This window comes from Silurus aristotelis (genome assembly GCF_946808225.1).
Source record: "Silurus aristotelis genome assembly, chromosome: 3".
In the NCBI taxonomy this organism is placed as follows: Eukaryota; Metazoa; Chordata; class Actinopteri; order Siluriformes; family Siluridae; genus Silurus; species Silurus aristotelis.
The window spans coordinates 14,133,850-14,145,958 of record NC_139576.1 but is presented as its reverse complement, the minus strand read 5'-3'; the positions used below and the strand labels follow the sequence as shown (position 1 = coordinate 14,145,958).

Genomic DNA, 12,109 nt, shown 5'->3' with positions numbered 1-12,109 from the left:
GTCTAGGTGGCGAGCTCCCAAGCCCCTCTCCCCTGGGACAGCTGAAGGTGCTCTAGACATGTTTGGGAGATGAAGTTTCCAGAGGAGCCCGAATGTACAAGGGCCAACACCAGAAGTGATAACGTGGGGGCGATGATTTTGACCAGTTATTTTGATAAGTGGCTGATTTTAGAGGTGAGGTTTACGGTATTTACCAACGGAAATGGGGGTCGGGCAGGGCACTGACGGATAAAGTGACTGGGATCACCACAATATAGGCATGCCCCTGCCGCAAGGTATCACTCTCTCCTCGATAGCCGTTGGGTACCGATCTGCATTGGTTCTGGTTCTGGGATGGAAGGGACAGTGGGGTGGGGTGATGGTTTAGCCTCACAGGATTGACAGGTGGCCAGCCACTGGCTCGCTGGATGGACGACTTTAGACCCAGCGCGTCGTCATATATTGCCATAGCCATCTTGATGTTTTGGTGAAGCCCCTGACGATACGTGATGAGTAGAGCGGTCTTATTCCAGCTGCTGGTAGTGGCCAGTGTGCAGAAATGAAGGCTATACTCCGTTAGCAAGGAAGACCCTTGGCAAAAACTAAAGAGTTGGTTGGCCGTAGTGAGTGGCTATGCTAAACACCTCAGCGAAGTAGCTGGTACTTCACCTCAGCGAAGTAGCTAAGTAGAGGTGGTAATGACACAATTGGCGTTCCATATAGCTCTAGCACATGACAGAGCATTTAGCATTTAGCAGGCTGCATTTCAGTGTAGAGATTGACTTGCAGAAGGAAGCTGCTGAACTTCTGGCTCTTCTGGCCGTTCTTACTCCGGAATTTCATAGAACAACCCAAGGTGTTGATGAGAAACCGTCCCAAGCTGCACAGAGTGGCCTCTAATCGAAGAGAACACCATCCAGAGGCAGGCCTGGACAAAGTGCGAAGATCCACGGAGGGGAGAGGGGCAGGAACAGTGGTCACTTAAACCTCAGGAGCATGTTTAACTCGACCGGTTTGAGTTCAGGTTATTTTTCTCTGTTCTCTTGTTTTCGACTGGTCACTTCTAGTGGATTTTTTTTTCTGCACTACTCTATGTATTTTATTTAGTGCACAGAATAATTTGAAATGAATAAAATGGCTTGACTTTAATTTCATATTGCATATATTTTCATAATGCTGCTGTCTAGAAATAACACACATTTATTTAACCCTCATTTAATTATCTGGAGCTTCTTGTTTAGCAGCTATTTAAAAGACTGCAGGTTATTTCTTTTCTCATTTACCCCATGAGGAAAATAGATTTAGACTTCACAGGAACTGATAGGCACAGAGAGGCAATATATGAGGCATTGACTTAAATCAGCATGGTTGCTAGGCCACAGTCACTCAATATTACCTGAAGGACATGAGCTGTACTGCTCTGACTACACTGTGGAAAACCCAATGACAAGTAATCACATTTAAACACTGCTAAAGAAGGCAGCTCAATAATGTCAACAAGATCCACTTTTTCTGCTAGTGGGCTAGAACTAGTGTATAATGAAGGAATTTTAGTATCAGATTCACATTTCCTTTTCCCATAGTGGGTCATTACATTATAAACTTATAATCATGTCTATAAGATGTGGACATTTCCACATCTATAATGGAAAGTCTAAGTCTATAATATTACATACATAAATAATTTCATGTTTGTTTGTTTGTTGAAATCACAGCTTCCTTTTCTCATGGATTATTATGCCAGCTGGCTGTTTAATGGCTGGCATGACAAAAGCAGTGATGACTTTGATGTTTGTTTTGTCATTCAGCTTGCTGTTGAGGTCATGTGCCGGATACATGACGAATCTCAAGAAACCACTGACAGTAAGTTTTACTGACGTTTCTTTAAAATTGCAGATTGTTGCTATTGATAAGGATGCAGGAATTAACAGCCACATGCCATGTATGTTTTCTTTCTTTTTTTGTAATTTATGTTTTTATTGCAAGGAGACACAATTCACAACATTTGTTTATGAAATTTGTTAGAATGCCTTATAATCTCTATATTTAGACATAACACATAGGTTCTATAACAAAAAATTATATTTGGTTTAATGAGTTTTATACTCAATCCATTTAGACCAAAAGTGATCAAATATGTCTTTTTGATTATTCACACATAATTCTCCATAGTAAATATACTTTTCACAATGTCAATCCAATCCTGTATTTTTGGCGGATTGGGTTTATACCAGCATCTCGTTATGGCTACTGCTTACCTAAAACAAGAATTATTCTATACATATATTTGTTCTTCTTTTCCCAGAAATCTTAACACACCTTACCCATATAAAGTCCTACAAAGCTGTAGTCAACTGAAATGTTTTTCTGTTTCGGAGTAAGGAAAAAACGAACAAAATGTTTCCAGCAAAGTTCTCTCCAAAATGAGGAGCGGGAAGTTGGCAGTTGTAGTTTACAAATATTTTTGCATTCTTGTTTCAATATACCCCCATGTCCTGTTGGCACTGTTGACCCCAGGTACTTAAACTACTCCACCTTCTCCACCTCTTATCCCTGCAACCGCAACCACAGCATGTATTTCCACCACTCCAGGCTCTTCTCAACCTGCTCCCTACACTTACCACAAATCACAATATTATCCGCAAACATCATAGTCCATGGGGACTCCTGTCTGACCTCGTCTGTCAACCTGTCCATCACAACTGCAAACAGAAAAGGGCTCAGAGCCGATACTTGATGCAATCCCATCTCCAACTTAAACCAGTCTGTCGTTTCTACTGCACACTTCACTGCTGTCACGCTGTCACACTGTACTCATACATGTCCTGCACCACCCTCACATACTTCCACATCCACACTACATCCACAAACACACAATGCAACTTCTTCTGCCCTAATCTATACTTCTCTATCAACATTCTCAAAGCAAATAATGTGTCTGTGGTGCTTTTCCTCAGCATGAAACCATACTGTTGCTCACAGATGGTCATCTCTACTCTCAGCCTGGCTTCCACTACTCTTTCCAATAACTTCACTCTCCTACACTTCTCCTTTCCTGCTGTCTCTGTAGAATGTGTCCAGCTCCTACTGTGACATGCCAATCTATGAGAAGTGTTTACACCTCATGGTCTCATGTCCACAGAACCCTTAAAGAGTCCTGATTGTGTTAAACATACCGTACTGCTCATACCCACAAACAAAATAAAGTCAAGAGGCCATCAATCTTGACTTATGTTCAAGGCAACTAATCGATCTAATTGTTAAAATAATAGGTAAACATAATAATCATTTAAAAAAATCCGCTCATTTTGAATAGTTTCAGATGTACTTTTGTTCAACTGTTTGATACGGCATTGTCAGTAAAGAGTGAACAGAAAAGCAAAAAACATCAAGGGTTGCCATGTTTGGGCACTTACATTACATAAACAACAAAAAATATCTGGAAAGGACCCAAATGGTTTCTTTACATGAAAAGGCATATTTATAATTATTTTTTTCACATTTTGCTTGGAAAACATAATCACCATGATGACATCCATTTCAAACATTTCTCCTCTCCTTTGTCCACCTTTTCCTCTCACAATATTTGCACTGTAACTAACAATAGAAATGGTTATGGACATGATAAATGCAATAGTTACTTTTACACTTTGCATTTGTTTGCAAAACTTTAATAGTTTTAATTGCTTTTACATAAAAGGAGCTTCACACTTTATATAGAAAAAAATCATTGAACATTGGTTTATATCTGTGAAATAAACTTAAAAAAACACAATTGATCTCTCAAAAAGGTCTCAGTGAAATAAAACTAAATCGAGTTTAGGGCTTACACTGCAGTTATAAAGATTAAAATTAATGTCTGATATATGTGCTGGAGCTCTGCCTCACCTGCTCCATGTGAATGGCTATGACTGATTAGGATAATTAAAATGGATTTAACAGTGACTTCACAAATTTGATGTAAAGTGCATCATTATTTAAAAGTGATCACCAGCTAAAACTCATGCTGATTAATATTAATGTTCTCACATTACTGTACACTAATGAAACTCAACAGAATTTTTTTCTATGCACTGTTTATCTGATGGCATTTGCAGCAGAGAGGATAAGACTCATGTCTTATGTTCAAAGAAAAGTCAAATTGTGACCACAAATCCCCAGTGACTTGTGAAGTGCTTCAACTAAGGTTTTCACAGCTGTGAGCCAAGATGTTCTGAGCATTGCTGGAGTCTGAATATTGACTGAAAGCACTGGGGAGTTGACCTGTAATCTGGACTCCACAAGTAAAGATATTGTGGAGAGTGTTTTTGAGAACATGGAGATTGTATCAATATCAGGTCAGACCTTAAGTTTTCAGAGTATGAATCATTAAGAAATATTACTTTACTATATAGATAATTCATATGTTCTGAACAATTATTTATCTGTCAAAAACAAAACAAAACACATTATTAGTGACCAAGGCAGTCAACATTACCTGCTTCACCAACACACCACACAATGGCTAATCTTTATTAGAGTTTACAGTTGAATTTACTTCTGCTCCAATTAATTGTCCCCTTTCATTATTCATATATAGTTGATTCCTGTTTAGCAAAAGATCATGATGACCATATCTGATATGACCATATTAGAGTATTTGTAGTAATGGAAGGGGTTTGAATGCCATCCTGATATAGTTGAAAGCAAATTAAATAAATGAGGTCAATTAGTTTTTGTTTTCTCTCTGTGATAGATGTACTTGTAGTATACAGAAATCCAGGGCACTGAGACAGAGTTAATTGATTAATGAGATCCTTTGTGAATTTGGAACAAGCAAATCCTTCTTAATTAGGGCTCATTAAATGGGGCTGTGGGTAATGGGTTGAAATCAACTGCTCCCGAAAGCACACGGCTTTGTTTGTTTGCAGAGTGCAACCTGACTAATTTGGTTCAGATACAATTTTTAAGGTTTCTTCAGTTTCATTAAAATGCAATTTAAAAAAGGAGGCAATGTTGTCTTACAAACTACATGTTATGCATTAATATTTCATATCACATAAAGCACTAACAGTAATAATATCTATGTATGTCTATTCTGCTTATTCGTCTTGGCATAAAGTTCAAAGTACACTAAAGGGCCATTCTGCTCATAAAATTACTGACAAAGAAAGAAGAGAACATCAGTCGAGAGTCAGTCGGCCATGACACTGCACAGTTGAATAATGTTATTCAAAGTCAAATGCTGATGCATTAAGATAGACCAGAAATATACAGTATAGTAGTCCAATAAAGCAAAAGAGATAGTAGCACAGTTTCAAATTGAATATCTTGAAGAAATATAAAGTTAAATATTCCCAATGCTACCATGAGTCAAACAGCCATTTTTTTTTACTCTGCATGTGTATTACAAGTACAATTCTTGCAGTTTTAGCTCCCTCTGCTGTTTCATAGTGACATGCTTATCCACATAGTTTTTGATAAAGCTTTTTTAACTTTTACATTTACAGTCCGAGTATTTTCAGATTATTTTGCCAAATACATAATATAATAAACTCATCAGTACTGTGTTGAAATATTATAATAATATAATATTATTATTATTATTATTATTATTATTATTATTATTATTATTATTATTATTATTATTTGTAGTAGTAGTATATGACCAAAACAGAGTTACTAGGCTTCTTATTCTTTTTTTCTTTAAATGCTAAATTAGTAATTAGTTGTTCTTACCCTCCCTTAGACTTCTCAGATCTGTTTCTGGCTCTTGCAGAGAATCTTTAAGGCTTCTTTCAGATGGACAAAGAAATGTACCAACAGGGGGTGCTTTCCATCTGGGTTTAAAGGCAACTGAAAGTATCAAATTATAACACAATCACCTGGAGAACAGATAACACAAAACTCATGACTGTGCAAAGAAGATGATTTCACAATAAATTTTCTCAGTAACTGTCTCTTTTCTCATTTCAATTGCTAAATATTTATATAAATCAATTTCTGTTTAAATAAAAAAAAAATTCACAACAACATGATCCTGGTGTCAGGAAACCACCAGCCACGCCTTCCCTCAGCACCCAGCACGCTCGCAGCGCCTCGCCCACTTGCTAACCACCTTCACCTGTTTCCCATCATCTCTCCCCCTACTTAAAGCCCCCCCGTTCACACTCACTCACAGGCCGTTCCACAGTTCACTCTGGAGATGATTCCTGGACTACCCGTACAAAGGACTATAACCGGTTTCCCGGTACTACTAGGGACCATACCCGTTTCCCGGCATTGTTATTTCCTTGCTTGTGTTGTTTTTTTTTTTAAAGATTATTAAACTTAGTTTATTGTACTTCGGTTTCCGTCCCTTAATCATCGCGTGACACCTGGTTTATTTTGCATTTATTTTTATGTCTTAGTTCTTGCACCTAAAACGCTTATATAATTGTAGAAATGAATTGGTATTAATCTCTGCATGTAGACACGTGCATACACTTTAATTTTAATTACTTTTTTGAAGTTTAAATAAATTTGCAATCATCTTTAAACTTTCTTTGTAGAAAATTTGAGTTTACAAATAAAAACGGTTGCATAACTACACGTGACTTTTTATATTAAATTTGTATATACATTTTTATATTATATAGGAATATATAGGAATAAAAACATTCTAAGTTATCTAATTAAGACATTAGCAATACTGTTTGTCTTCAGAAGAAAGAGAGAACACATGCATATAAACCTATTTAAATTACTATAATGTTAATCATATTTACCAGACCAATCAAAATATCACTGCTTAAATTAAATAAAGAGCATTTAAGTGAATAGTTAAAATCGCATGGCCATTAGAATTAAATGCACAACTCTAAATTTATTTGCAGTCTGATATGGATGAAATATTCTGCCATATATTTTCTCATAATATGACTGTGCACATCCATTAATTATCTGTAAGACAATCTTAGGCCTGGAAAGAAATATCATTGAGACTAGGAAGGTGTGAAATGTTTTCTCCTAATGATCCATCACCACACTCATTACCAGCTTACCAAGCAGGGTCATTTTACTATCAAGGTTATTCCACTTGACTACATCTGTTCGCTTCTGCCATCACTGGTATCTTCCTTTCCTTGGATTACTGACTAAACGGTTATGAGAGAGAGAGAATTCTAAGAACTCGAATATAGATTGTGTTAAATTGAAAATGCTCATCCCAAAGGTGTTCTGTGGGCCTAAATTGGAGCTCTGTGCAGACCACTTCAGTTCTTCCACTCCAACATTCTTAGTCAAAGAGTGTAACTCTGAATCTAACCCACCATTATGGTAGGCTACATACAGTAAAATTATTCTATTCTATTCTATTCTACAAGATAGATTAATTGCCTTGTTCTTTGTTTTGTGACAATTGCACCCTGTTGTCTCAGAATAATAGAACAGAATGGAATAAAATAGAATCTAAGTTACTGTATGTGAAAAAATGTAATGCATTACACAATTATATGCCAAAGTCTACTGTGTTTTACAAGGATTCATGTACAAATTTAGATTTTCTTCTTAATGTTGGCTTTAAAAAAGTGTGAATGTTTTAATATTATGCTGAATGCATAGTAATAATAATAATAATAATAATAATAATAATAATAATAATAATAATAATATGATTTAACAATTATTCCCTGCAATATAACTACATACTTTATTTTTTACTAAAAAATCTTTTATGCATGGCTTTTACAATGGACAGCCTCCATTCATACAATTACAATGGTGCTACATCAGTAAGTAATCACAGTGTGTCTGCTCAGAAAAAAGCGGCTAAAAATGTAGTCTACTCTGAACGACTCTTGAGTGGCACATGTAGCTTGGCACATATTGTTCATTAGTATAAGGCATTTTTGGCTTCACACTCCCACAGCCCACATGCATCTGTAAATTGCATCCTATTAACAAAGATCTTATGTTGGTAGAAACATCACAGATTAAGTTGTGTGGGAAATATGAGTCAAACCCTGAAATGGAATAATTAGAGTTAAATGCCAAGTCTTAGTACATTTATCCAGAATTAGCAACCTTTATATACAAACTAAATTGTTGTGTAAGGCCAGTAAAAATGGTATTCATCTGCTACACATGGCTCTTGGCCCTCACCCTGTTTCATTCTCTATTCCCTAATCACAGTTGAGAATCTGGAGAGAACTCTGTCTCTAGTTCCTGCTCTCTGTCTCTGAATACTGATCCCCAGCTGTCCTGACCTCAACACTGCATGATTTAGCAGGATAAACACTGACAAGGGAAATGGTATCTCTCTGTCTCTATTAATATGGAAGGTCATATCATTTGCCAGAAAAATAGTGCAGCATATTTGCTGTCCAAAGGGACTAACCAAATGTTAGGAAATATGTGATGCATATTAAAGACAGACACTATACATACAACTAATGCTAGGATTATTTTTTAATCCCAGTTGATGCAGCCGATCCTATCAATATTATCTGATATTATGGCAGGTGGAAAATTCAATGTCTACTAAGGTAACATACAGTATGGAAGATCAGACATTCAATCACAGAGACAATTGGGAACATCTGACAGGAATAAAGCACTACAAGCCTACAGAGGAGGCTGGAAAAAGAGATAAACTCCTAACACCTCAAAATAACCAGCACAACCATGCGGTTCATATCCACTGTGGTTAAAAAGCCTAGTGTGCCATTCAGGCTCAAATAACTCAAGACTTTACTGCTGTGACTCTGAAACATACTAAAGTACACAATGTAAAATTGCAGGGTGAATTTTAATAGGTATTAGACAACAATGGGCTCAAGATTGTGTCTCACACATAAAATAATCAAGCAGAGCTGGTGAACTGCTGTTGTAATCATAAAGACCTTTCTGGGCTAATTCCATAATTCATATTCATAATGTGATTAAACTGAGCAGTTTTCAACATACACAATACTGTTTGACTTTTGAGCACCTTACAAATGAGTTCTGAAGTTCTGAGGTGAACAACAGGTGACAATATATTCAGGTGGCTGAGTAATGCCATACAAGCATCAAATGTATTTTAAATGTATGAATATATTGATTAACGAGCATATATACATAAATGAAACCTCTATTGCGACAATAATAAGCTTCATTTAACAAGTGTTAACAAAATGTACTATAGAAATTTCACAATAATGAATGCCAAAACCTCTGACAAGCTGCGTTGGGACAATGTCTATTGTTTAAAATGCTATGCAAATAAAGCTGAATTGATTTAAATCAAAAATCCCACCTTTGGATTTATTTAAAATAAGGCTCATTTACAGCTGTTTTGTAAAAAAAATTTTGATGCAACTTTTACAAAACAGTCTACAATTCTTTTTCCAAGAAGTTTATTTTCAGACTCCAATTGTTCAGTACACAGTACACTGTAGTCCAGCCAGGATTTACTTGTGTGTGTATGTTGGAACACTTTTGAAACCCTACCTCTTGGTTCGGAAAGCCCTCCTCTTCCCTTAACCTTGCTGTGGAATGAGATACTATAAATAGCTTCAGTGCAGGGAGTTTCAGGAGACATGAGGGGACACAACAAAAAGAAATGATGGTGAAAAGGGACAGCATCTGGTTATGTAAGAACGGTTTGGTACTATGTGTTAGATTGAGTGCCAAATCATATGGGGCATGGATGAGGAAACTGGAAAACCTTATTTGTGGGCCGATGATTTTAGAGAGCAGGAATAAAAATCACATCAGCAAGCATAGGAGGAGTAAGATAGAGAAAGCTGGGAGAAATTCAATTAGCTCAACCATCCACAGGACGTACACCCCCACCAGGCACATGAGACAGCTGAGCATGAAGTACAAAAAGAAAACAGTAAATATCATCTGACTTCAATTTCCTGCCTCATGCCTGCACATGGGATAAGCCAGGCTGAAACTACCCTCTCCATAAATGACTTTCTTTATCTTAGACTATGGTTATCTAAATAAGCAAAAAAAAACATGCCACAAAAAAAAAGGTTTGCAGAAGTCCACAATAAGAAGTTTAGTCTGATTATAACAGAGAACCTTTTATTATATGTCTGTGTGCTTTAGGCACTTTATGGCTCATCACTCTTTCACAGGCTCAGCTTTGTGGCATGTTTGGGGCTATGGGTTTCCTGTGATGAGCTTCTCCAATCTGAGGGATGGATCTCCCCAGCATTGTCAAAGTTAAGCATCACCTCTTGATTTTTTCTCTGACTAATGATCTCTTAACCCAGTCACTGGGTTTCCCCTAAAAGAGGAGTCACTGTTCAATATTTTTCTCTGTTCTTTTCATAAGCAGGTGTATTACTGAAGTCAGGTGGTACTTAAATTACACATAGTTCAAACCAATTTAAATATGTGTATTGTCATTGTGAATGGTCACACAGAACTAAATTAGGAGTGACATATGCAATCAAAATTTGTTCTAATTTCTTTAGGAAATATTTGATGTTTGCTTTCTCTTTGACATAAGACAAAGGCACTACAAAATGTGGAAAATCTCAGGGGGTAAACATTTATGCAAGTCATAAAGCATGCAAACAATATATTAAATCCTTAATTTTTCATCTTGAATGCACGCTTCAATTGATTGTTAACCAGCTGCATGGCTTAGTGACAGACTGTAGAGAATATATCTATCTCCTCCACTTCATACTGGGTGGCTGGTAATAAATTAGCCCACAGTTGACAAGGAAGTGGCATGCCGACCGCACGCCCTTATTTGCCCATCTGTTGCTTTGATGATGAAAGGATTTCGCAGACGTGTATCATCCAAAATGAAATCTTTCATCAGTGCATCTTTTCTTCTTTTTTTTCTTCCAAGAAATATTTTTTTTTACCATTTGTTGGTTCCACAGAGATACACTAAGATTGTGCTTATAAAATTAAGAGCTGGACTAATTATTCTTGCATCACCAAACACGGCACTGAATCGTTTTTCCAGACCATGTCAAAAAAGAATTGGTTTTCACAGCCAGAAATACCACATTTTCTCAAATAGTATTGGAGTTGTGTGGGAAAAAAAAAGAAGCGAACATGATTAGGAAGTTGAGAATAGAAGACAACAAATGAGGGAAGTAATGAGAGAGGTAAAGATGCAGTTCCAGAAAACCTATCAGCAGTTGGCCTGGAGAGAATCCCTCGCACAGTTCTCAAAAAGGACAGGGTGAGACAGAGGGTCAGGTGGGGGATAGAATTGCAGAGATAAACACTTTTGGTGATGTACAAGAGGCAACAGTGAAAGTTAATTATATGTGGATAAGAGTTGTAAGGGTTAAATGTAAAAAAAGGAGCCATATGAAATTCAAGAGGCCCTTTTGACATTTCATCTCCAATAAACACTTTTACTCCCTTCTTTAAAGAAATACAACACTATGAACACACCTCTTATCACATAACCTATAAATGATCTCCAAAGATTTAGAGTTAACAGGCTACTGAGTAGATCCTAAAGCAAAAATAAACAGGTAAAATCTTGGAGATAATAATGGAGATTAATAATAATAAAAACATTATTTGTATAACATAAGAAAACAATAGAAAACTAAATAAAGGATTCTCTCTCATTTGAAAACAATGAATTGTAATTCCATATTTTGCCAGATGTAAATTTTCCAGGATCTTTATGAGTATACATTTGTTTTAAAGAGTTTAAAGAGTTTCCGACTGTAGCTGCAAGATAGATGCAACATATTCTAGAGGCCACTGTCCTTGATATTTATAAATATATTGTTGAAAAAAAAGTAGAAGAACTTTCAGGTCTTATTTTTCAGCCCATCACTCTCAGCTGCCAGAAGTTATTTGTTATTGAAATGTTCAGGACTCGTATTACATAAAATGCTTACAGTAAGAGCACTGTAGTCCATTTACATGCCTCACCCATTAACTTATTGAATTGGTACTACTTAGCTCCTAAAAAGCACCACTCAGGTGGGAAAATGGTGGGAAAATGACTTCAAAGTAAATGCAAATGGTTACATAATCAGTCCATAAATTCACCATGTCAAATAATCTGTCTGAAGATGTATTTTCTAAACATGTGTAAACAGTATATTAACAAACAACTACTAGCATGGATGCCCAAACCAAGCTACAATGGAAGGCCTTTTAAGGGCAAAGGATTGAAGAGGGTGTGTGC

General features: G+C 36.4%; 1 long non-coding RNA gene across 1 annotated transcript; it reads right to left on the bottom strand.

Annotated features, from left to right (window-relative positions):
• Nucleotides 1-6,604: 6,604 nt before the first annotated feature.
• LOC310723162 lies at nucleotides 6,605-11,361 on the bottom strand. Its single transcript, XR_014532601.1, has 2 exons — nucleotides 10,486-11,361; nucleotides 6,605-10,426 (listed from the first exon to the last, which is right to left on the bottom strand). It is a non-coding gene; the product is annotated as an uncharacterized lncRNA (long non-coding RNA).
• Nucleotides 11,362-12,109: the final 748 nt, after the last annotated feature.